The 22,589-nt window shown below is 33.2% G+C and overlaps 1 pseudogene; it reads left to right on the top strand.

Annotated features, from left to right (window-relative positions):
- The first annotated feature begins 14,623 nt into the window (after positions 1–14,623).
- LOC149551108 (transcription factor MYB123-like) lies at positions 14,624–16,958 on the top strand (annotated as a pseudogene).
- The last annotated feature ends 5,631 nt before the right edge of the window (positions 16,959–22,589 follow it).

The following is a 22,589-nucleotide window of genomic DNA, read 5'->3' as shown; positions in this document are numbered from 1 at the left end:
ATGGAATATGTCAACTCAAAGGACCAAATTGCTGACATCTTCACAAAAGCATTACCTAAAGATGCATTCGAGTATCTTAAAGGTAACTTAGGGATGGTACCCCTATCTAAGGTTGTTTGAGTAATAGAAAGATTACCCTACATCAAATGAGTTGATTGTTGAAATGATATAAATTGATGTAGAGGATACTTGGTTTAGGTCTTGCCTAAAGTAATTAAAATAATAAAATTCTAACCAAGTCACAGGCAAGGTGATAGAGGGAGAAATTGGAGTTGCTACATTTGCATGACAAGATGATAAAATAGTATGTCTTTGGCATTGTTATCAAAAAGGGATAAATAGCTAAACTGATCAAATCTCTGATCAAAGTGGAAAGTTACAAAAAAGAGGGAAAATAATAGAAACTAATCAAATCTACAAGATCAAATGTGTAAAGGGAGAGTAGTAGAAAACAAGAAGAAAAGGAAATAGTAGCTAAGAGGGAGAAAACAACACAAATAAGAAATTGAAAGTTGATGACAAGATCAGAGAGGGAGTACAACAAAATGAAGAAGACAATGTATCAACAAAAGAGATATCTCTAATACTTTGAAAGAGGAAGTTACATATAGAACTTAGAGGGAGTCATAGAATTCATAGTTTCTGATAGAATGAATAAGTTTAGATACAAACTTTTTCTTTTTTAGCATTTGACTTACTATTTTAACCTAGTTAGCATTTTGATAACTTGGTTGATTAGTTTGGTTTGCCATCAATGCAAAAAAGGGAGATTGTTGAAGATCTAATTGAAAAGAACATTATTGAAGAAGGGAGATTATTTGCAAAGAGGGAGATTGTTGAATGTTTTCAATCAATGTTTTGTCACTAATGTCAAACCTTCTATTTGTTGGAATGACAGTTGCTTATAAGATCCAAGTACTATCACTTAGTTGATTGATGAAGATGATTTAATCAATGAGATGTAACAAAAGTGCCTAAGGGAAAGGTTGAGTTATGATTTTGTAATGAAGTACAAGGATCGGTAAAGACAATCATAAAATGATGTATTAATAATACACTTGAATATGCAGAGGTTGGCTACATTTAGAAACTCTAGAAGAATAAGTTGTAATAAATCTATCTACAAAGCTTGACTAAACTCATTAGTGGGTGTCGAGAAAGGTAGTTTATGCTGAGTAGATTATCATTAAGTACTAAGAAAATACAAAATTTGGTGTGTGTCGAGTGAAAAAAAAGGTTCCAAGCGAGTAATAGGTGCCAAGCATTAGTAAAACTTAGTTGATGTCAAGTAAATCCATAGTAGCTATCAAGAATCAATAAAACATAGTTGGTGCCAAGTAACACAATATGTGTTAAGCATCAAAAATTCAATAGTGCCAAGCTATTGCATTATTTGAAAAGTCAAGGATTCACCAAATCTGAGCCGACAAGTTTGTTACCTTAAAGTTTGTGAACAAGATGGAAGATAAGGATAATGAGCTAGTGGCATAGAATTTTAGGTTAACCATTTTTAGGTGAATAAAAGTGAATTCTTCATGATTTTTCTAGAAGAAACATGATTAAGAATAGATTCATTGAATCCTACCTAATCGATTTGAACCAAAAATTAAGAAAAGAAAGATCAGAGCGGGAAAAGTATTCTAGACTTCTATTTAAAGAGTTATAGGTCAAGAAGCAAGAGTGGTTGGTTGGAGATAGTATGTGGTGTTAAGGAGAAGGCATCAAGAGGGAGGAACAGAGTACAGAGACTCTAATTCGATAGGTTACCATAGAGGTTATTTCACTAGCATAATGAGCATGGAGACTCAAGGAGACAAATGTTGAAAGGAGGAAAAGTTGTTAGAGCTAGAGAGACTAAAGGAGAGGCAAATTTGAGAGCTAAATTGAGATCTAAAATCTGCAAGTTATGTTGTGAGTTGTATCAGATCAAAATCCCTTATTTTAACTCTCTAGAAATTGCATTAGTTAGGGTAAAATCCTATGGACTTAGGTTGGTTTAACAGCCATTTGTAAATCCTTTAACAAGGTGACCTTCCAATTGAATGTTCTAAAGTCTTTTAATCAGGCCCACTTCTAATAGGGTGGTTGAAATCCTTTAACTAGGTCACATGTAATAGTGTGTTGGAGCCTTTAATAGGGTAGGCCTTTCACAAGGCATTACTTCAAAAGAGTGAGAATTGAGTAGCATGTTACTAGTGGTTTTTCCCAAATTGGGTTTCCACATAAATCACCTTTTTATGTGTTGATCTTTCATCTTGTATTCCTGTATGTTGATTTTTCAGTAACTTGCTAAGAAGAATGTTTATTGTGGATGCATGATTAGTTTAATGGGCTCACTATACTTAGAAAAAAAAATTATTAGGACATTGAACCTTGAATAACTAATTTACACCCCCTCTCAATTATTCTAAAGCATTTCTAACAAGATATATCATTATGTTAGTGTGCAAGTTGTTGATATTAAATAAGGGGCTAGGTTAGTGTGCTAGTAATGACTTTTAGTTGATTTTCAGCTAAGCTTTGTCTTTGGGTCAGCCCCCATTTTTGCAACTTATTAATATCAAAAAAAAAATTCTAAAATATTTTTTTTAGTAATTGAACCCAAATTGGTATAAAACATGTGTTTTATAGATATTCTTATTAGAAAAGTTAAAGAACTTATCTAAATTAGCTAGAATGAATATATCAATACCATATGTTTGGCCAAAATTTATTCAGTTTCAATTGTGCTAATAAGCTATCCTAAAACATGACTACTGATTATGTTTTGACCCATGTAAGAAATCAACTAGGTTATTAGGGCTCCAAAGAAAAGTCAAAACCTAAGAAGCTCCAACTATACCAATAACGATAGAATTAGAAAATTTCAAATGAGTTACTTATTTTGTAGAATATTTGATCCACCATTTTAGTTTCTTGGATAAGAAGAATATCTAGATGAAAGTGTTTATCATATTTTTAACTAAAATCTATTTATATGAGTTGTTTATCCATTTGATGTTCTAGGAGAGAATGATCATCTTTTGATTTTATGGGATCAATCCTTCTCTAGACTATGTTTATTACCATTATAAAAAAATAAAAAATAAAAAAAACTGTAGTAGGATCTCAAAAAATTTTTTTTGATATATGACCTATTTTATTGATGTTTCTCACATCAAAATATTTATGAAGTTTTAAGTAAGAGATGAATTGAGGGGAATCATTTAAGAAGAAAAGGGGAAGGGTACATAGTATAACAAGGAATAAGAGATGAAAAGGTAAGGGGAAACCATAAAAACAACATTGATTCTAAGGGGAGTACAGTAGCTGGAAAAAGTGAAGGATGGAGAAAGTTGGAGAAGAAAAGGGGAGAGCACCACATCACCAAAGGGGACTAGGTGAATAATGATAAGGAGATTTCTATTAGAGGAATATCTACCACTAAAATATCCTTAGAAAAAAAACTTGAATGGCAAAACCAATTGAAAATTTCACTAGATTACTATCAACATTGACTAAACATACTTACCATGAAAAAGATATATAAGAAAGAACCAATAATGCCTTTTACATCAACCAAATAAGGCAAGAGGGTAGCAACCATAGGATCTTTCTTGGAGGATGAAAATTCCAATTGAATACCTTTTTATCCATCAATGTTACAACATTTCAAACTATGATGACTTATTGATAATAAAAGCTAGCAATAGAGGGTCAAGTTCTCATATTCAAGTTTTTGTCTCTAGGACCTGAAATAAGGTTTAATCTCAATTGACATGGGAAAAATATTCTAGGAACGATAGAAACACAAAAGCAAGAAAAAATATATTTAAGATCTATGTTTAGTCATGGTGTCCACACCCAATCATTCACAAAAATGAATGTTGGATTCCTTTAATCACTTCTTCATCTCAAAATTAGAGAAGGAGATCAAGGAGATACACCCAAGTTAGAACAATATCAAAGAGGTAGGTAATAAGTTCAAACCTGAACCTCGGTTGTTTATCATAAAACTAAGGCTCCATGATAAGGAACACAATCCCCCTCTAAAGTAAGGGAAAACTTAAAAAAATCTTTTGAATGGGATGAGACATGCACCAATCCCTTCAAATCTTGAGATGCAAAAGTCCATTCTCTAGCTAGAACAATATCAAGGTGATGACTACAAAAAACATTATTGACCAAGTGATTTGCATTCATGCAATGGATTGATTGAGGGAAAGATAAATGGTGTTTATACTAGTAACAACATTAGATGTATCCACTAAAATCCCACATGATGTAGTTTCACAATCCATGCCCCATTTTGCCTAGAAATGGGAATGCCTTAGTATAGTTTTTAGCTTTCTAGATCCCTAGTATGAGGTTTGAGTCTTTTTAGGGTTTTACCTGGTGGTTTTTCTTAGTTTGGTTCTCTACCAAAAAACCCATTTTTTCAGGAATTTAATATTTTGAGGACAAAAGGTCAAATTTTATGTAGAATGGTGCATTAGCACACCTAGTGCACCCTTCAAGGTGAGCTAGTGCACTAAGTCCACTAGTGGAAGTACTTCCCTTTGGAAGTGCTCCAAAGGTGTGCTCCATCCTAGGCCTACAAAAGCTCCAAATCCCTTCCCTCCTCCTATCTCACTTTTCTTCAAAGTCTTCGATGAGTACACCTCCATACATTGTAAGGTGTGTTTCATCCTTGCAAACCTACACATACAACACACAAACAAATTTAAGGAACCAAAAAAGGTGCGCATCTTGCACACCTTGAAAAGTGTGCAAGGTGCACACCTTTTTTTGCACAAACTTAATAAAACACAACAATCAAACGTTAACTAAATCTAAGCTAACTTCACTAAAGGTAAAGGTGCACATGTGTGCACCTATCCAAGGTGCATACATGCACACCTTTATAAAGGTAAAACATCCTTACTATGCAAATTAAGGGTGCACACATAGTGCACCACACAAGGTGCGTTGTGTGTGCACCCTTTTTTCTACACTTAAACATAAGTTTTGCACTACAAGGGTGTGCACATAGCACACCCCACTAGGTGCGCTAGGTGTGCACCCTTGGTTTGAGGTTTTTTTTTTGCTTAGCAATGGCGCACCTAACACACCCTCAAGGTGCACAAGGTGTGCCAATTTTTTTCCTTTAGAGTTAGGGGTGAATGCACAAAGTTGGGTCACAATTTCGCGAAAGTCAAATCGACGAAATGAGACCTCTTAGTAATGGGTACCCGATTTTTTAAAATGGGCACCCATTTTCGGCTCGGGTGCCCGACCTTTAATTTAAAAAATAGGCACCCGTTATTTTTAAAAATCGGGTACCCATTTTTTATTTTCAAAAAATGGGTACCTATTTCTCAAAAAATTAAAAATTTGAATTTTTAAGAAACGGGCACTTGTTTTTTAAAAATCAGGTACCCGTTTCTAAAAAAATCATTTTTTAAAGTTTTCAACGGATTTTACATGTCACTTTTAGGTTTTCAAAATGAGTACCCATTTTTTGAAATTCAAATAACGGGTGCTCGTTTCTTACAATATGAGGCGGGATTTTTTTTTTCGGCCTCGAATTTTGGTTCGGGATAGGCTTGGTGAGACCAAGCCTATGCCTTGGCCTCTCAAGATTTGGCTAACGCATTAAACTAAAAAATTCATGCCTTGCCATAATTTTTAGAGGGTCTTCCCGATCAAATTTTTTTATGAAACAAAAACCCATTAGAGCTCTCATTGTTAGATTTTAGAAACATAAATTTTATAGAGTTATGATTTTATTTACTATTTTTTATTATTTTTTATTTAAAGGTGGTACCTAAATGTAAAATAGCAACGTTCACTAAAACTTTAATAACTTTTTTATTTTATATTTTTTCTTAAATTAATTTATATGTCATCAATCTACATTCAATTCTTTTGAAGTTAAAAAAATAAAATTGAAAAAAGTGAAATTTTGATCAAATTATGGTGTCTCTACACGAGAGCTTTTAAAATTTTCCTTTATAGCCAATTAAAAATTTATTTAAAAAAAATATTCTTATCATTATTTGGTGTGTCAGGTAACTCCATTTAAAAGGATTCACAAAAATTCATTCATTTGTGTCAAATTATGGTGTTTGTACACAAGCGTGGTATGGTCCTGAAATAGGCATTTTGAAAAAGTGGTTTTTAAAGATCCATACCAAAAAAATAATCTATCATATGGGTATACAAATAAATTACATATTCAAAAAGAAGATTCTAGGTACTACAATTTTTATTTCTGAAGTTTTTTTATATTTACTCTCTAAATGGCTCAAATTTTGGCATCAATTGAAAAAATATTTCAAAAACTGGAAAAACACTTCCACTTTTTGGCCAAAAGTGAGACCCAACTTCTTGCATTGACCCTTAGAATATGGTCTTTTAGGTCTTGTAATGGGATTTAGCATTCTAGATCAGTATTTTTGGTGACTAGGGTTTGTTTTAATTCATTTTTTCAACCTTCTAGACTAATGGGTGACTATTTTGGAAAGATTAAATGGCTTCCTCCTCATCCTCCCTCACTGTAAAGATGGCTCTGGAACTAGTGGTCTTCAAATTTCAAGGTGTTCCATCAAAGTCACACTTTAAGGATGCATATTCAGAGATCCAAGATACTAAGTTAGGCCATATTGACTAGAATGCATTCTCTGTCCTATGCAAAAAACCAACTAAGAGGTCTCCAATGGTATCTGCACTCATCAAATTAGGGCTAGTAAATGTAGCATAACACCTAGTTTCAGTATAGTCTTCTAAGTTGATCATGGCATTGGCAAAAAACTATGTTTCAAAGGAGAGAGTTGTAAAAAGCATAACTGGAGAGATCATCCTAGATCTGAGGCCTAAGAATATCAAGAAGGTTTTCCATCTTCCAAGGGCAGATCAATAGATTAGGTTAACATATCATCAAGTAGAAAGGTGGTATAGAGAACACAAAGTGGAAGCATAAAAACTTATCCAATCCTCATATCTCATCGATAAGACTCCTCTTGGGAAGAAAGAAGGCAAAGTAGATATGACGGTAGGTTATATGAAAGATGAAATTAGAAATTCTATAGTGCTCCTAAGTAGAATTATGGGATTACCAGTGGTAGGATACTTGAATATATGGATGGTACACTTCATTGAAACCATTAGAATGGTGAAGATGCCAATTGACTAGGCCTCAATTCTTACTGAGAATTTAGATGAAGAACTGGTGGCGGTTAAAAACAACCAAAGATTCTACATGACATCTTATTTGGTGTACTTTTTAGCTGCAAGAGCAACAAATTATCTAGGGTTGTTCAAAAAGGGCAACTTACAAGATGCTAATGCATGGCCTTATGTGGTATACCCCTAGCTGGTGAAGAAAAAGCTTTCAAACCACAGTAAGGAATACAAAATAGTGAATGATGCCTTCATTTTTGCAATCATCCAATTCATTGAAGGAGATTATGTGAAAAGGATGTTAGAAGAGGTAGCAACAAAAATTATAGAAATCAATGCCTACTACATCCAATTTAAGACATTCACCTATTTGAGGGTAGTAGGTACAATTGTGAATCCAAAAAATCTCCCTAGGTATCTATGTGATAGACTTATACTACTAGAGATTACAAGACAACTCTTGTCTAGATATGAGAGTAAGGAAGCAACATAAGAAGACTTGGGTATGGTCCATCACTATAGGTCTATTTGGCATTAAATAGAAGTAGGATATCATGACTTTTGAGCTTGAATGAGATCAGTATCTCTTGGAGTATTATAACTCTCCTCGTCCCTATTTTGATAACATTTTTAGAGTGCAATACTTGGTAGGAAAATAGTTCCAACATGAAGATGCCATAGAGGATCATTGGATGAATGTAGTGGACAACTATAAGTCTAAATAAGGGATTATTGTAGGATGACACTCTATTTGGTAGGTAGTGCCTTGAAAACTCTATTTGGTAGGTAGTGCCTTGAAAATGAAGGTCCCATTAAATATTGTACAATAAGATACTGATTATGTCTTGGATCCCTTGTATAACTGAGATAAATGATCAGCCTATCATGAATGTAGAGATTGATAGGAAGAAAATGCATATATCAATCTAGGGTGAGGCATGCGATCTAGTCAACCAAGGATTGGATCAAGAGATCATTCAAGCTAGATCCAATCCCACAAACTATAGTTTTCCAAGCTATAGCCTGACCAATGAAAAGAAGAGAAGCAAAGGTGATAGTGCCAACATTTACAGCTCAGTCTCTAGTAAGGTCAGAAATAGTGCATCTTCTTGATAGAGAAGTTGGATACTTCAAGGCATATAAGGGTAAAAACAAAAGGAAAAGAACTTCCCCTTAGCAAGTAGAGCCTGAAGAGGAAACAACTCAAGCACTAGAACATCAAGGTGCGGAGAATGCAAGAGGGGTAAAAAATGTAGAAGTCATCTAGACTTAGGATAATTCGCTAGTTCCACCACCAAAACAAGGGCTAGAAGCTAAAGTAGAAGCATAGGAATTGTCTCTTCCTGCACAAGAGGAAGAAGCCTCTACATTGGTTACCAAGAAAAGAAAGATGAAAACTCCAATTAGAAGGACAAGGAGACAAAAGGTGATAAGAAAGGTTATTCCTTTTCCATTAGTCCTAGAAGTTATCCTAAAGGAAGAACTAGAAGAAGATGATGAAGATGAATAGGATAGCCTTCTATTGAGTCAAAGGACTCATCTTGCTAGGGCTACCGAGCTAGAATGGAAAAGAAGCTCTATTATAATACTACCAGGTAAAAGTACAAAGTTGTGTCACCTTTTAGGCTAACTTATCAGAATGACTAAATTTTAGTATTTCTATAAAAAAAATCAATTTTATTAAAAAATATGATCTAGATAAATTTATTCTAGCTAAGTTATATATAGTCTCACATTTTTCCAATTGGAAATGGCTATTAAATGCATGTTTAATACTAGTTTATATCCAATTACTAAAGAATAAAATTATTTTAGAAAATTGGTGTTTTAATAATTCTTAGTATTTTTATGATATTTTTTAATAACATACAAACACCATTTTATAGAGCATGAAGTCCAAAATATTCTCATATAGAGTTTATAGTGTTTTAATTAGATATAGTATATTGTAATTAAAAAAATCTACAAACACATATTTTAACACTAAAAAATATGTCAATTTTGAGAAAAAAAAAAATATTAAATCATATCAAAAAAATCTAAAAAATTATATGAAATACTCTAGAGGAGAGAGTCATCTTCTAGAATGTATAATTTTTCTCTTGGTTAGAATAGATTTGTTCTAAAAGATGTGGTCGGAGATGAAAACCATCGATTTTAGATGAGTTGAAATTTCAATCATTATAAAAGAGAAAATATAGGTCTAAAGCTAATTTTTATTTTTGAATTTTCTATCTATATGTGTTATGTATAACATAGTCTGAGATCAAAAGGAAATAAATTAATTTCCCTATAGTTTTGTGGTGGAAACTAGACCCCCAATTTTCAACATTTTTCAATAGCTAAAAAATTGTCTATAAAAATTAGGAAAATATATCAATTCTTATTCCAAATAATTATTAAAATTTATAATCCTAAACTTCATCTATTTCCACACATTCCATTGGTTCACTTCATTTACAAATTAAAAATAATAATACCAATTTTATGTCATTGAAGGTGAACAGTTATACTTTTGTTACCCTTTTCCTTTACAAAAGGGTGACACAGGTTTATGCTTTCACCGACCATCCATTCCTATACAACCTATTCAAGATACAACTTTAGAGGATGAGTTACAACAATATATTAATGAGCAAGATAACCAAGGGGTCAATGTCTTTAAGATGTTAGATTTTGATTTCATGTTGGTAGGCACTAAGTTGATAGGTGACAAGATAAGGGATACCCTGAAAAATCAACCTCCACAAGAAGATTGGAGTCAATTTCCACCTTAGCCACCAGGACCTTTAATTGTTTCACCATTACCAATTCAAGATTTATCTTTCTTGGATAAAGGTTTGGTTACTCCTCTCCCTCCAGGTAATGAAGAATAGGTATGAGCTGAACAAAAAGAAGAGACACAACAAACAATTTTCGATGAAGTGCCAGAGTAGGGGAAAATATATAAAGAACCTCAACAGACTTCCCAAGATATAGAGGTGAGAACTATGGACTCAAATAACATAGAGATGCCTGATGTGGATCTCTCACAAAAGGAGAAGACTCCATAGAGTACCAAGTCAAGATTTATCTTTCTTAGATAAAGGTTCAGTTACTCTTCTCCCTCCAAGTAATGAAGAATGGGTACAAGTTGAACAAGAAGAAGAGCCACAAAAAACACCTATCAATGAAGTACCAGAGGAGGGGAAAATATATGAAGAACCTCAACAGACTTCCCAAGATATAGAGGTGAGAACTATGGACTCAAATGACACAAAGATGCTTGATGTGGATCTCTCACAAAAGGAGAAGACTCTAGAGAGGAGTGATAAGGGAAAAGACCTAGCGGTACAAGCTCCCTCTTCTTCTAAGGATAAATCTCCAATGGAAGATGCTCCAAGATGGTTGGGAAAAGAGGTGATTCTTAGACACAAAAGGTAAGTTGTATTGTATAGAGGAAGAGGGGATGATAGAATTAATTGAAGCTCTAAAGAAACTTGATCCACCCATAGGTGATGCACAAACATTGACCTTTGTTACGAGTGATTAAAATCAGGACTTGTTCACCCATGTTTCTATCCCTCCTCTACATGTAGATATTAAGGATTTGAAGTTCCCAAAGATTATCAAATCAAGGAGGTATTTCTTGGAAAACCCACTATGGATATTGCCAAATTGATGGTCACTATAGGAATTAAAGAAGTTTCTAAGAACTTAGAACCAGATGAGTCCAAGTTGTTAAACCTCTAGAAGTAGAATGAAATCCTAAGAGGTTATTTGAATGAAGTAGTTGGTTTTTTGGATCTTGAAAATCTCAAGGGGACTTTAAGTTCGGCATTTGATAAGAGGGATAAGGAAAATGTACAATTAGATCCATTTTTGAAGGCTTGTCAGCAATGGCAAGAAATTTTTGAAGAGAAAAGTGTGTGGACTATACAAGGAAATCTTAAACTACTACACCACATACAAAATAATGTAGATAAGTTGGTTTCTATATTGAACCATGATTTTGGGTTAATGGGTGAAGTACATACCTAGGGTAAAGATCTACAAGTGTTACAATCAATAAAGGGTCAGAGGTATCAGATGATGATGGGTGTATATATGATAGATGAGTTAGATAAGATAGATGATTGGATAGAGATGATTGAAAATGGTAATAAAGTAATGTAAAAATTACATGTAGATATTTATAAGCTCAAAAATCAAACCCAAGAGCAAATTTTGCAGGCAGAGAGACATTACAGTGATGATTGCCTAGACATTTTTGAAGATGATTCAAGGGATAAACTCATGATTTCACAAGAATTTGTTGAACAATTTCAAAAGAATTTTGAAGAAGCTTCCATTAATGAGGATATTAGACAAGCATTTAAGATCGAAGAGGCATTTCTAGAGTTAGATGTGAAATTGGGAGATTTTACAGAGACTCACATAATGTGGGCAACTATCAAAAAAAGGTAAAGTATAAATATGAAGCTTTATATTTTTCAAATTCAACTCAAGTGATAGAGATTATAGAGAAATTCAAGAGAAAATACCCACATATGGCTCTGGTATGAAGGGGAACAAAACCCAGAAGCTATAATTTTAGTTTTGACACTTGGTAAAATTTTGTATTTTTTGGACTTGTCTTGCAAGGTGTGCTTCTGCCAAGGTGCACTTCTCCAAATGTGCACAATAAATTTTTGAAGAAGATAGAGGTGTGATGATAGTTAACTTCCAGTTCCAAATTTAGAGCTTTCCATGCACCAGAAATGTATTCTAGCAGCAGTTTAACTCCTACAAACATCCAGAGAAGATTGAGCTTCTATTTTTGGCATCTCCAAAGACTCCTACATCATTTGATGGCTTTCTTCTTCTTATTTTCTCATACTTCCTTTATTTGATGACATGTAAAGGCTCATGCACCCATTAAATAATATAAATAGGGGTGGAGTCCTACTTAGCACCAGTTAGAGAGTCAGTTTGTACATAAATAGATGTGTTTTATTAGTTTAGAAGGATATATTTGCATGAATAAATCTCTCATTCTCAACACAAATTGAGGAGATGATTTCTTATAAATTAATGAATTAAACATGTATTGTAGGCCGTTATTTTGATGGAATAATATATGCTATTAGAGCTCTCATTTGGGGTGTAGGTATTCTTGCCTAAGTGTGTTATATTTTGTGAATGTATGTTCATGGAGTGTAATTGAGCCAATAGTTTTATTGTGTTATTTTGATTGTATGATCTTTTAGTTCTAATGTTTTCCACATATTTACAAGTTCCACTAATGTACTTAGTTGGAGAAGAGATCACCTTATTGTTCCTGCATAGCTTTGTGTCTCACATGAGTGCACTTTTTGTGGCCTTGTGATCTGATGAAAAGTGAAACATATTACGGTTACTAAATTCCTATCAACAATTACATCAATAGATTTGAGGAAGGGTTGCTCCTATTTTCATTGGTTATCTATCAATCTTTTCAAAGGCTTAACCCGTAGACATGTTGTTTTTGTGGCTTATGTCTAATAGGAATTCACTTTTCAAGTCATTTTCTTCAACTTCTTGTTACCCTATCTTCATTATTTTCTTTTACAAACACTTGGTTGATTTAGGAATTCATATAGTTACATGGTTAAAATTGCATTCATTATGAACAAAAAAATATAAAAATATATTTCTTTTTGTCTGGTTTTTTGCTTTGAGATAACAAGTAGATTCAACATCTTATCTAAAATTAGTTAGAACTAGCAAAGGCCTCCTCATGAACAATCACATTTATCTTCTACTAAGTGGATTCCATTAGATTGCAAGATCACTCGAAACCTTGGAGTTGATCCTAGATCATTGAGAACAGTTCAAAAGGATTCTTGTCATTAAGCATCGTGCAAAATGATAGCTCAACACTACATTTTAAAGGTTCCTAGGGAATTACAAATACATTCTTCCTTGCGCCTCCAAAATTCATATGCTTAGAGAACACGTAAGGAGAGAACCTACTTACCTTGGAAACACTTGGACCACTAATTTAAATTTATCCTTAAAGAAATCAATAGTTCCAGTAGTTTTAGGAAAAAAGGTGAGGGTCAACCACATACTTATTAAAGGACATTTTGGTAAGAGCCCCTTGACCGATCTAGAAGTCATCCTAATATCTACAAATCATATCTTGAAGGAATTATTATGGATCACTTGAATTCAAAAATTGTATCACCCACCCATCATTGTTTATAGAGCTCATTGTGGGTTTTTACAATACTTTTATAGTTCTATAAATTAAATTTGTTTTCAATTCATTTTTAAGACATGATTTCATTATTATATGACTATGTTGATTTTTGTGTAGTTTGTGTAAATTGTGAGCAGAAATATAGATTGTACATGAACTATCAATGTCTAGAACTATATGTGAAACTTACAAGCATAGAAATTATCTCTCAATCATTTTAATATTTGTCAATTTCTTCCATTAAAAGAAAAAATCATTGGCATTATTTGCAGAAATGAAATGTTCTTCTACTACTTATTTAAAGTTATTATATATTGGAAACATGTGATAGTGGATTGTAACATTCATTCTAGGTACTTTATGATGTTAGACTATGATCAATGAAAGAGTAAATTGTAAGATATATTATTTAGAATAATGAAAGCTTAGATCTCTTTTTACCAAAAAAATATTATTTCTTTATAAGAATTTTTCTATTTCAAATTTCAAATTTATTAATTTTTAATATTATCTTTCTATTATATTTCAAAGTTTGTTGAGTTTAATCAAATCAATAATTTATAACATTAGTCTTGATTAGATTTGCATTGGTTACCCTATTGTATATATATTTTAAAATAGTCAACTAAAATAATTTAAAGATTGGAGAAAAAATAATCTAATTACATTCCTAGAATATAGGAGGTAGGAATATATATCATGTTCCTTGCAATGTGCAAGCTTAAAACATGGTGATGACTGTTCAAAAGTAATAGTAAAATAATGAAACTAAGGGAGATTCCGAACAAAAATTACTTAAAAGGGAAGTTAATAGAGTAAGACTAGAAGTAATTCAAGAAATGGAATATTTAGACGAGAGAGAAGCAACTTGATAAGACAAGTAACCATCCTATTCTATTTGATTCAATTTTTCCACACATCAAATCTCATTCGAGAGAAATATTAAATATAGAGGAATTCATATAAAAATATCAATTTCCCAAGTTCGTTTCAGCGTTATTTTCTGTGAAAGCTAGTCTACAACAATATATTGATCGCCAACCACTTCTTTCTTATTCAAGTTTATCAAATATTAGTAGTTCAATCTGGTGGAGAGCCCACGTTCCTATACATTAACATTAAATATTAATAATATTGTCTGTAACAATATAATATCAATACCCATGTTTAGTCTAAAGCATTCATACACATGGTTATGAATGGCTAGAACTAACGTCCTCTAACAAGCAACATCATGTTTTATCTATATATAGGAAGCCATTGAAGCTGAAAATACCCAAAATGGTTAGAAGTCCGCGGAGCCTAGAAATGATGGGCCTCAACCGAGGAACTTGGACAGCCATGGAGGACTTGACGTTGAGTGAGTACATTAGAACTCATGGAAACGGTTGTTGGAAATCTCTTCCCAAGAGAGCAGGTAAATCTCAGTCTTAAATTGTGTTTGCAGTGATGACAGTCTTTCTAATTTTCCATTTTGTTTTTTCTTATCAACCCACTCAATTAAGTCACAAAAGGTGTTTTTTCCTATCTTGATACTGATATCACCTTTATTTTTATGGACCAAATTCATACATGTCTTATATGTAAACATATTTTAGTATATTAGGTTCGTTTGATTTGTGGAATTGTAAAAATCTAGATTTCTACAAATCTTTATTTAACTAAATCAAGGTTTTGCAAATCCGCATTCTTACTTTTGGGATTTTACTTGAACCCTTTGTTTCACTAGGAAGATGAGTGTGAAGACACATTTTTATACCTAAGCTTGGAGTTGAAGGCAGACTTCAAAAAGAAGTCCATCTATTGTTTTTACATTCCTCAAAAAACATAACCAGGTTTTGATTTTGAATAATTAGAAGTGCAGTATTCTAGTTCCATTTTGCCAATTTTGAAACGAAATTTTAAAAAAAAAAAAAAATCTAGATTTTGAAAAAACCAATTGGTGTCATCTTCCACGAACCAAAAGAACTAATATTTTCAAGAATGATAAAAAGAAAAAATTAAAAATAATTTAATGTAGATATATTCAAGTTAATAATAATCAGATCTTCAACTATTACAATCCCAAAGAATATATAAATGCGTAGACAGTTTAAGCTCTTAGATAATTGGCACTGATATGGATTGAGGAATTCTTATGGATGACACAAGAATATATGTCTAATTCAGAAATATTAAAGTTAATCGATTGCATATATATTTCTAAAGAACATATAAATGTTCAGAAAGTTTAAGCCGTTAGATTGTATCGATATAGAAGAAATCTTATATACAAGTTAATCCAAAAACTTTAAATATAAATGTTCAGAAAGTTTAAGCCGTTAGATTGTATCGATATAGAAGAAATCTTATATACAAGTTAATCCAAAAACTTTAAATTATAATAGACTGTGAGCTCTTAATAGAGTGTAAGCTCCTAATATGATACCATATGAATTGAGGAAATCTTTTGAATGATAGAAAAGAAAAACATAGACATGATATAATCCAGAAATATAAAAAACATGGAGATATAGATTCTCAAAATCTTATGAATGATAGAATAAAAAGACACATGATCTAATCCAGAAATATTCAAGTCAAATGGATTGAAAGTTCTTAGATTGGTACTATCATGGATGAATGAAGTCTTACTGACTGATAGAAGAATCCAATCCAAAAATATTTAAATTAGATAACTCCAAAAGAATCATTTTTTAACTATAAAAATTCCTAAAAAGCGTGCAAAATTACAGAAGTTACTCGACACCAATATGATGTTAATTTTATTATGGAGGGTATTGTATTATCTACTTCTCTTTTACAAACAGATAGGACTTCTCATCATAATTATTTTCCAACTATGATCATCTTTGGGGTAGAATATATGATATTTTTTAAATGTTTATAAAACTTAGAGAAGTGATGGTTGCAGGTTTGAATCGGTATGGAAAGAGCTGCAGATTGCGTTGGTTGAACTATCTCAGGCCAGACATAAAGCGTGGAAACATTTCAAGTGATGAAGAGGAACTTATAATAAGATTACATCGTCTCCTTGGCAACCGGTTTGTTAATGAAATGTTGTGAAATTTTTATTGATTTCCATTCTAAAACATGTATATGAATCAATTTATTTGTGTGTTTGATATATGTATATATGCAGGTGGTCTCTGATTGCAGGAAGGCTGCCGGGAAGAACAGATAATGAAATAAAGAATTACTGGAACACCCATCTCAGAAAGAAGCATGAAACTTCCACAAGAATTCAAAATAGAAAAGAAATTACAGCTGGTTCAAATGGAGAAGAAAATGACGAAGTTGTTAAACCTAAGCCTGTGAGAGGCTCTCAAATAGCAAAACCTAATTACACAATCACAAGTAATTATGGCCGCTCCAAACCACTTTGCAAGCCTCTTCTGGATGATAATTCAGAACCCACTGCTTTTCATTCAATCCCACATAACTCTGAGATTTTCAAGGGGAGTAATTTTTTGACTCTAAACGAACTGCCAAATACACACTGTAATATTCTGTTCCATCTGATTTCAGAGTTGAAGATTATGAGGAAGGAATACCAGAGATTTATAATGGCCCGCAGCTTATAATAGATTGGATAAATGAGCTGCAATATATGTAAGGAAAATGTAGGGAAGGAAACAATATGCTTCCAAGATATTATGAGTGAATAGAAATCATGTGGCCAATTTATGAGAATGATATGTTGTGCTGAATAGATGTTTTTCCACTTTTAACTTGCAAACAAATTGTATTCCTCGCAGCATGGATAGCAAATATTCAGCAGAGGAAGAATTATTTAAATCCTACAGAACAGAAAAGTATTGGTAGGTATATCATATAATAAGTAGCTTTCTCAATCAAAGCCCGTGTGAGTTGTCTTTCCACTCATATCCGAGGACAATCTCGAGACCAGAGGTATAGGATTCTTTAATCTCTTCTATCATGAACTTTCAAAAGAAAGTATATTTGTCAAATTTTATATAAAACGTAAATGCAATTGTTGTTAGGCCAAAGGCATTTCATATTTGAAGTGAGCGATCTAGGTTGAACAATAGATGGTTAATAATGCTTCTTAAACATTGAAGACGATTGAAATCATCCTGTCTTTTCTGTAGTGTTCAGTATGTATTTAGGATATTGATTCATTGTCTATACCATCCATGTCTTATCTTATATTGTTATGATCGATCGATAGATTGATACATACATACATACATACATTTTAAATGAACAAGGAAATATGGCTCAAGTCCAGCAATCAACATAACAAGCCTATGAACAACATCTCAAAGTTAGTTCTTCTATGGGAAACCTGGGTCAAGGTGATTCGGGTGGCCTTTTGAGAAGCTCAAAAAGGGATGTGCTGGAGGCTTACTTGGTCAGCATGGGGCTCAGACTACTTATGTAGCCGAACTCCTAACCCTTTACCATGGGGTCCTAGTGCTGACTAAGCAAAATGTGAGAAAGGTAATCATCGAAGGGGATGCTTTAAACATCATCAATATTTTAAAAGACATGGCATTGACTGTATCAAATGGTAGAGATATAATTGTTAAAATTAAATACCTGTTAAGCAACTTAGAGGAGGTGTCATTTAGACACACCTATCAAGAGGTTAATCATGGCACGGATAGGTTGGCAAGCATCGACAAGTTTACGGATGGGTTCAAAATTTGGGATGACCCTCCGTCCATCCTTGTGGAGGTGTACAAAGTGATCTATCATTATCATTCCCAAATCACGTATTAAAGATATTTCCATTATTACTCTTGATGGGGTTCATTTGCCAAAGCATTTTTATGAGCTGGAATGTCATTTTAGTTTTTTAGTTTAACGTTACTGCAAAGAAAATCTTGAGTTTGATTTTCTTGGTGCTTGTGGGTTTGTTATTTCTTGAATTGTGTGTGTTTGCTTCGTTCATTTGAACATAATGATGGGAGAAGACCCTTATATCAGATTGAGCCTAATGAAATCGGAGAGTACTAGAATGATAAGGAGCTCTGGGAGATTCTTGAGAAGGGTGGTTTAACAAATTATATCATGGGCATGAAGGGCTAAAATCTAAAACTTTCACAAAAGATTGTGGAGTCATGGGATGGTGGGAAGGTCATGGTGGGTTGTGTCACATTTCTCATCACTCTGGAGTCCATCTCTACCATCATTGGGTTGAGCATGGAATGGGTTAAGAAATCTGAGAAATACAAAAATGTCTTTCAAGGATGCTCTAGAGAGATTTAGGGAGTTGGGTGAGGAAAACCCAAAATTGCATCATGGATTTAACAAAGAGGTGATGGAAGGGGTTTGGAAGCTCTGGTGAAGGTTCTCATCCAATTGGTCACCTGTGAAGGTAGGTACAAAAGGTTTCACTCCCACATATTTCATACGTTGAATCATTTCCACATAAAAGATTTATTTTTCCTAATTGGATTTATTCCTTTATTTCTTTGTCTATTGTAAAAAGAAAACTTAAAGACTCCCTATCAAAACATCAAGGCCTTTTACTTAGACTCTATGAGTTCCACTAATATTTGACCCTTCAATCCTCCCCTAACCTTGCCCCTAAGCTAAACAACCAAATTTTCAAGGTCATTTCCTCCATGGTGAGACAATCCCACACTCTTGCTACTCCCAAGAATTCCTCTGGTTCTCAGGTTGGGACTCTACCTCCCTGCAAAGCCAAGAACAAAAAGATGAGCTCCATGCTAATAAAGATGAAACCACGGAAGTTCCAAAGGACTTAGAGAAAGACTCCTTTGCCATTGAAATGGATTGGACCCTAGAGAATTCGTCCTAGTTTTGAACTTCTCTTTCCTTGACTTCTATTATGTACCCCCCTCCTCCATGATGGACTTAAGCTACTTACATGATCGTCGAATGTCTAGAGAGCCCTCTCCTTGTCCTATTTCAAGAAAAGATGATGGATCAATTGATTCAAACACTCTAACCCTCCACTCTATGAAGATGGATTTTGTTACAATAGGTTGAAAGTAGTAGCAAGGTGACTTCTCTTTCAAATGCACACAGTCTGCAAAAAGATTAAATGACTAGAGGCAATTGTTGAAGTGGATAGAAATTATGTTGACTAGACAACTAGCCAAAGGGATGGGGTTTGGTGGGAAGTGGATCAAGAGCAAGGAGACAAGCTCAATAATTGAGAGAAGCTAGAGGAACAAGTGGAGGATATCAAAAACAACGTACCCCATAAGGATGAGCCAAACAAAGTGCTAAAGGCCTTGGTGTCTATTAAGAATTAGTAGGCTCAGCTAGGAGGTCAAATTAAAAATCTAGCCTCCCATAGTATTGAAGCCTAGATCAAGATGGAAGGGGAAATTGGGAGTTTGAAGGTACACCTCAAGGAGGGAGTTGTTAGAAAGTAAAGTCCACCAAGATAACTAGGGGGGGTGTGAATCAATTAAAACAACTTTTTTCAACCTTATTAATTTTGAAACATATAATCAAGAAGTGAAACAACCATATAAAGATCACCATACACAATAACCTCAAATTTTTTAACAAGGGAAACTCTTGATCAAAGGGAAAAGCCCAGTGGGGATGCTACCTAGAAATGATTTACTAATATATAAATTCCTTGTAAGAGGATGGACATGTTAGGAGTCAATGAATAACATTTAGTAGATATTAGTCCCTATTAGGAGACTTTGAATCCCTTTGAGGAGATTCCAACCCTATTAGGAGTTGTGGAAGGCAAAAGGACCTACTTTCCAAATAGTTTCAAGGGAAACATTATTAAACTGATCATTTTCCCACTGTCCTTATTACTATCCTTTACAAAATAATACAAATAAACAACTCTCCATAGAAACCTATTTGAAAAGTATAGTCTATTTTTTAGCTCATCATGCCTTAGGCACACTAAACACTTCTTTGATATCAAGATATTCAATATCGGGTTCGCTAGATCTCACATCCAAGTTTTCTCACTGGCATTACGCACAAAAACCACAATACCATACTTACAACCAAGGAAAATAACTTTACTTTATACTAAGTCCTCAACCTAATTATTGAGTTAACCTTGAGCCTTTCTTGATTTACAATTACAATAGGACCACATTAAGACAATACAATATGCATTACATTACATATTTTCATAATTGCATAGCATTTTCAGCTCATGGTCTTGACAATCCTTCGCATGTGGAACCTCATACTTAGCACAATCAACCACACCATCTTCACCATGTCTTATGCCTCTGTACAACTACACTTAACAAAATTATATCCATGTTAGGAGATAGAATCAAAACAATAGTAACTGCTTCTCAAGAACTCTATCAAAATTTTATCTTCAATAAATCTTGAATAAATGCCATCTATCTGTATATCTCAACATGTACACTTAACCACATAAACAAGACACTTAGTCAAACATGTCCTGAACTGTGAATAGTCTCATCTTTAATCCTCAAACTGAGTGACCTCAATCTTTTTTTATTTCCTTGTCAATCTTCATAGAATAACAAATATGTTGACATCAATGACAAACATTGTCATGAATAAAACATGTAATCATGCTAACAATCTCCAAAATTATCTAGAAATTCTAGGATACTCCCTCATAGGAAAATCATCAGCATTCATGCTAACAAGAGTGAGAAAGAGGAAATGGAAGGAGGAGAATCCAAGAAAGGAAGAACATCAGCAGGAGACCTCTCAGGGGTTTAACAAGTTCAAAATTATTTTCCCTAAGTTCTTCTTGTTGGATGAGGTCAAAGAGTTGTGAAAGTAGGAAATTGGTTCATGCTATAGTGCCTCATGATGGTTTTGGGTCCCTCCATTTTTTGGTGTCAATTCCTGATGCTAGTGTTTTTGTTGGGTGGTTTCTGGTTGGTGTGGTGCAATGCTTGGTTGGTTTAGTTTTCTATGTTCATTTTGGTTAGAAAATTTTTTATTTTCATGCTTTTCTAGTGACAATTTAGCCTATTTCATAACCCTTTTAGTTGGTTGGGCTTTTCATTTTGTCACAGCTTGGTTCAATTTAAATCTTTTGATTTTTTTTAGTTGTAGCTATTGGTTCTAGCTATGATCATTCTTTGGTAAGGTCACTACTCGTGATCTTTTTGTGTTGTCTTTTTTACACTTGATGTTAATTTGGTTTTTATAGGTTCAAGCCCTTCCCACTTTAATTGATCAAAACATCTCAAATTCTATGATCTATGATCTAAAGATACTTTATCTCAACACATTAACCAAACAACTCTACACTCACAAAACACAATCTTAACAAAATCCACCTCAAAACTCAAGTTGAATAAATTAAGACATAAGTGACATATGATCTCAAGTTTCCAATATCAATATCCAACCCACTCAATCTATTAAAATATTGAATTTTCCTATTAGTTTTGATAGCTATCTAAAATCCCAACATGAGGGGAAAATTCTTAATTTTAGTTTGATTGCACCAATTCTAGAAAGATACAACCACTAGAACAATGAGAGATTCCATGCATGAGGAATAACAAAGGGATATAATACATATAGTCTAAGGTGATGGTAAAGGAAATGGATCTAGTACATCTTATAGGAATCCTCAGACTATAAGGATAGCTAACACCATTCTTTGTTAATTTTGACAACTATGGTGAAACAAAAAATATGAGAAGTATAGATATTATAATGGCATGGGTAACCATTTATATCACTTCCAAATGCTATAAGACAAGCCTTGAGTTAAATTACTAGGATAAAAAACAAAAGTCTATGATCAGCTAGATGACACTTATAAAAATGAACTTCTTAGTAGAGGCATAGATCAAGTGTGTTCCCATATCATAAGGATATTTTTAGGTACAACGAATTCAATTAAAAGAATGCCCTACAATAGATTTATAAATAATAAAAATTATGAACCAAAATAGTTGAATCAGTATTGTGTAGAAGAACTTTTTTTTAAAATACCATTTAGGTCAAGAAAAAAATCATGAACTCATGTACATGACCTTTACCAAAAGATTTGAAGGATTAGAAGAATACTACCACAAAAGGAAATACTTTTTATAGAACATGTGACTTTAAGAGAGAGTATATTTCTTTAGTTGATTCATTTTTTAACTAAGACTGATGAACAAGTTTGTAATTAGGTCAAATAACACAATGAAATGAAAAGGTAAACCCCTTGATTTATCCTATTGTGTCTAAGACAATGACTTTGTTTTTTGGTTGTAGAAAATATTACGACAAGAAAAAAATAGCTTTATACTAGACATGTACTAAATGTTCTCATAGA

This window comes from Cupressus sempervirens, chromosome 6 (genome assembly GCF_028749045.1).
Source record: "Cupressus sempervirens isolate cs-2001-9-10 chromosome 6, ASM2874904v1, whole genome shotgun sequence".
NCBI classification, from domain to species: Eukaryota; Viridiplantae; Streptophyta; class Pinopsida; order Cupressales; family Cupressaceae; genus Cupressus; species Cupressus sempervirens.
Note: the sequence above shows the minus strand (reverse complement) of the source record. Positions and strands in the feature narration are given on the sequence as shown.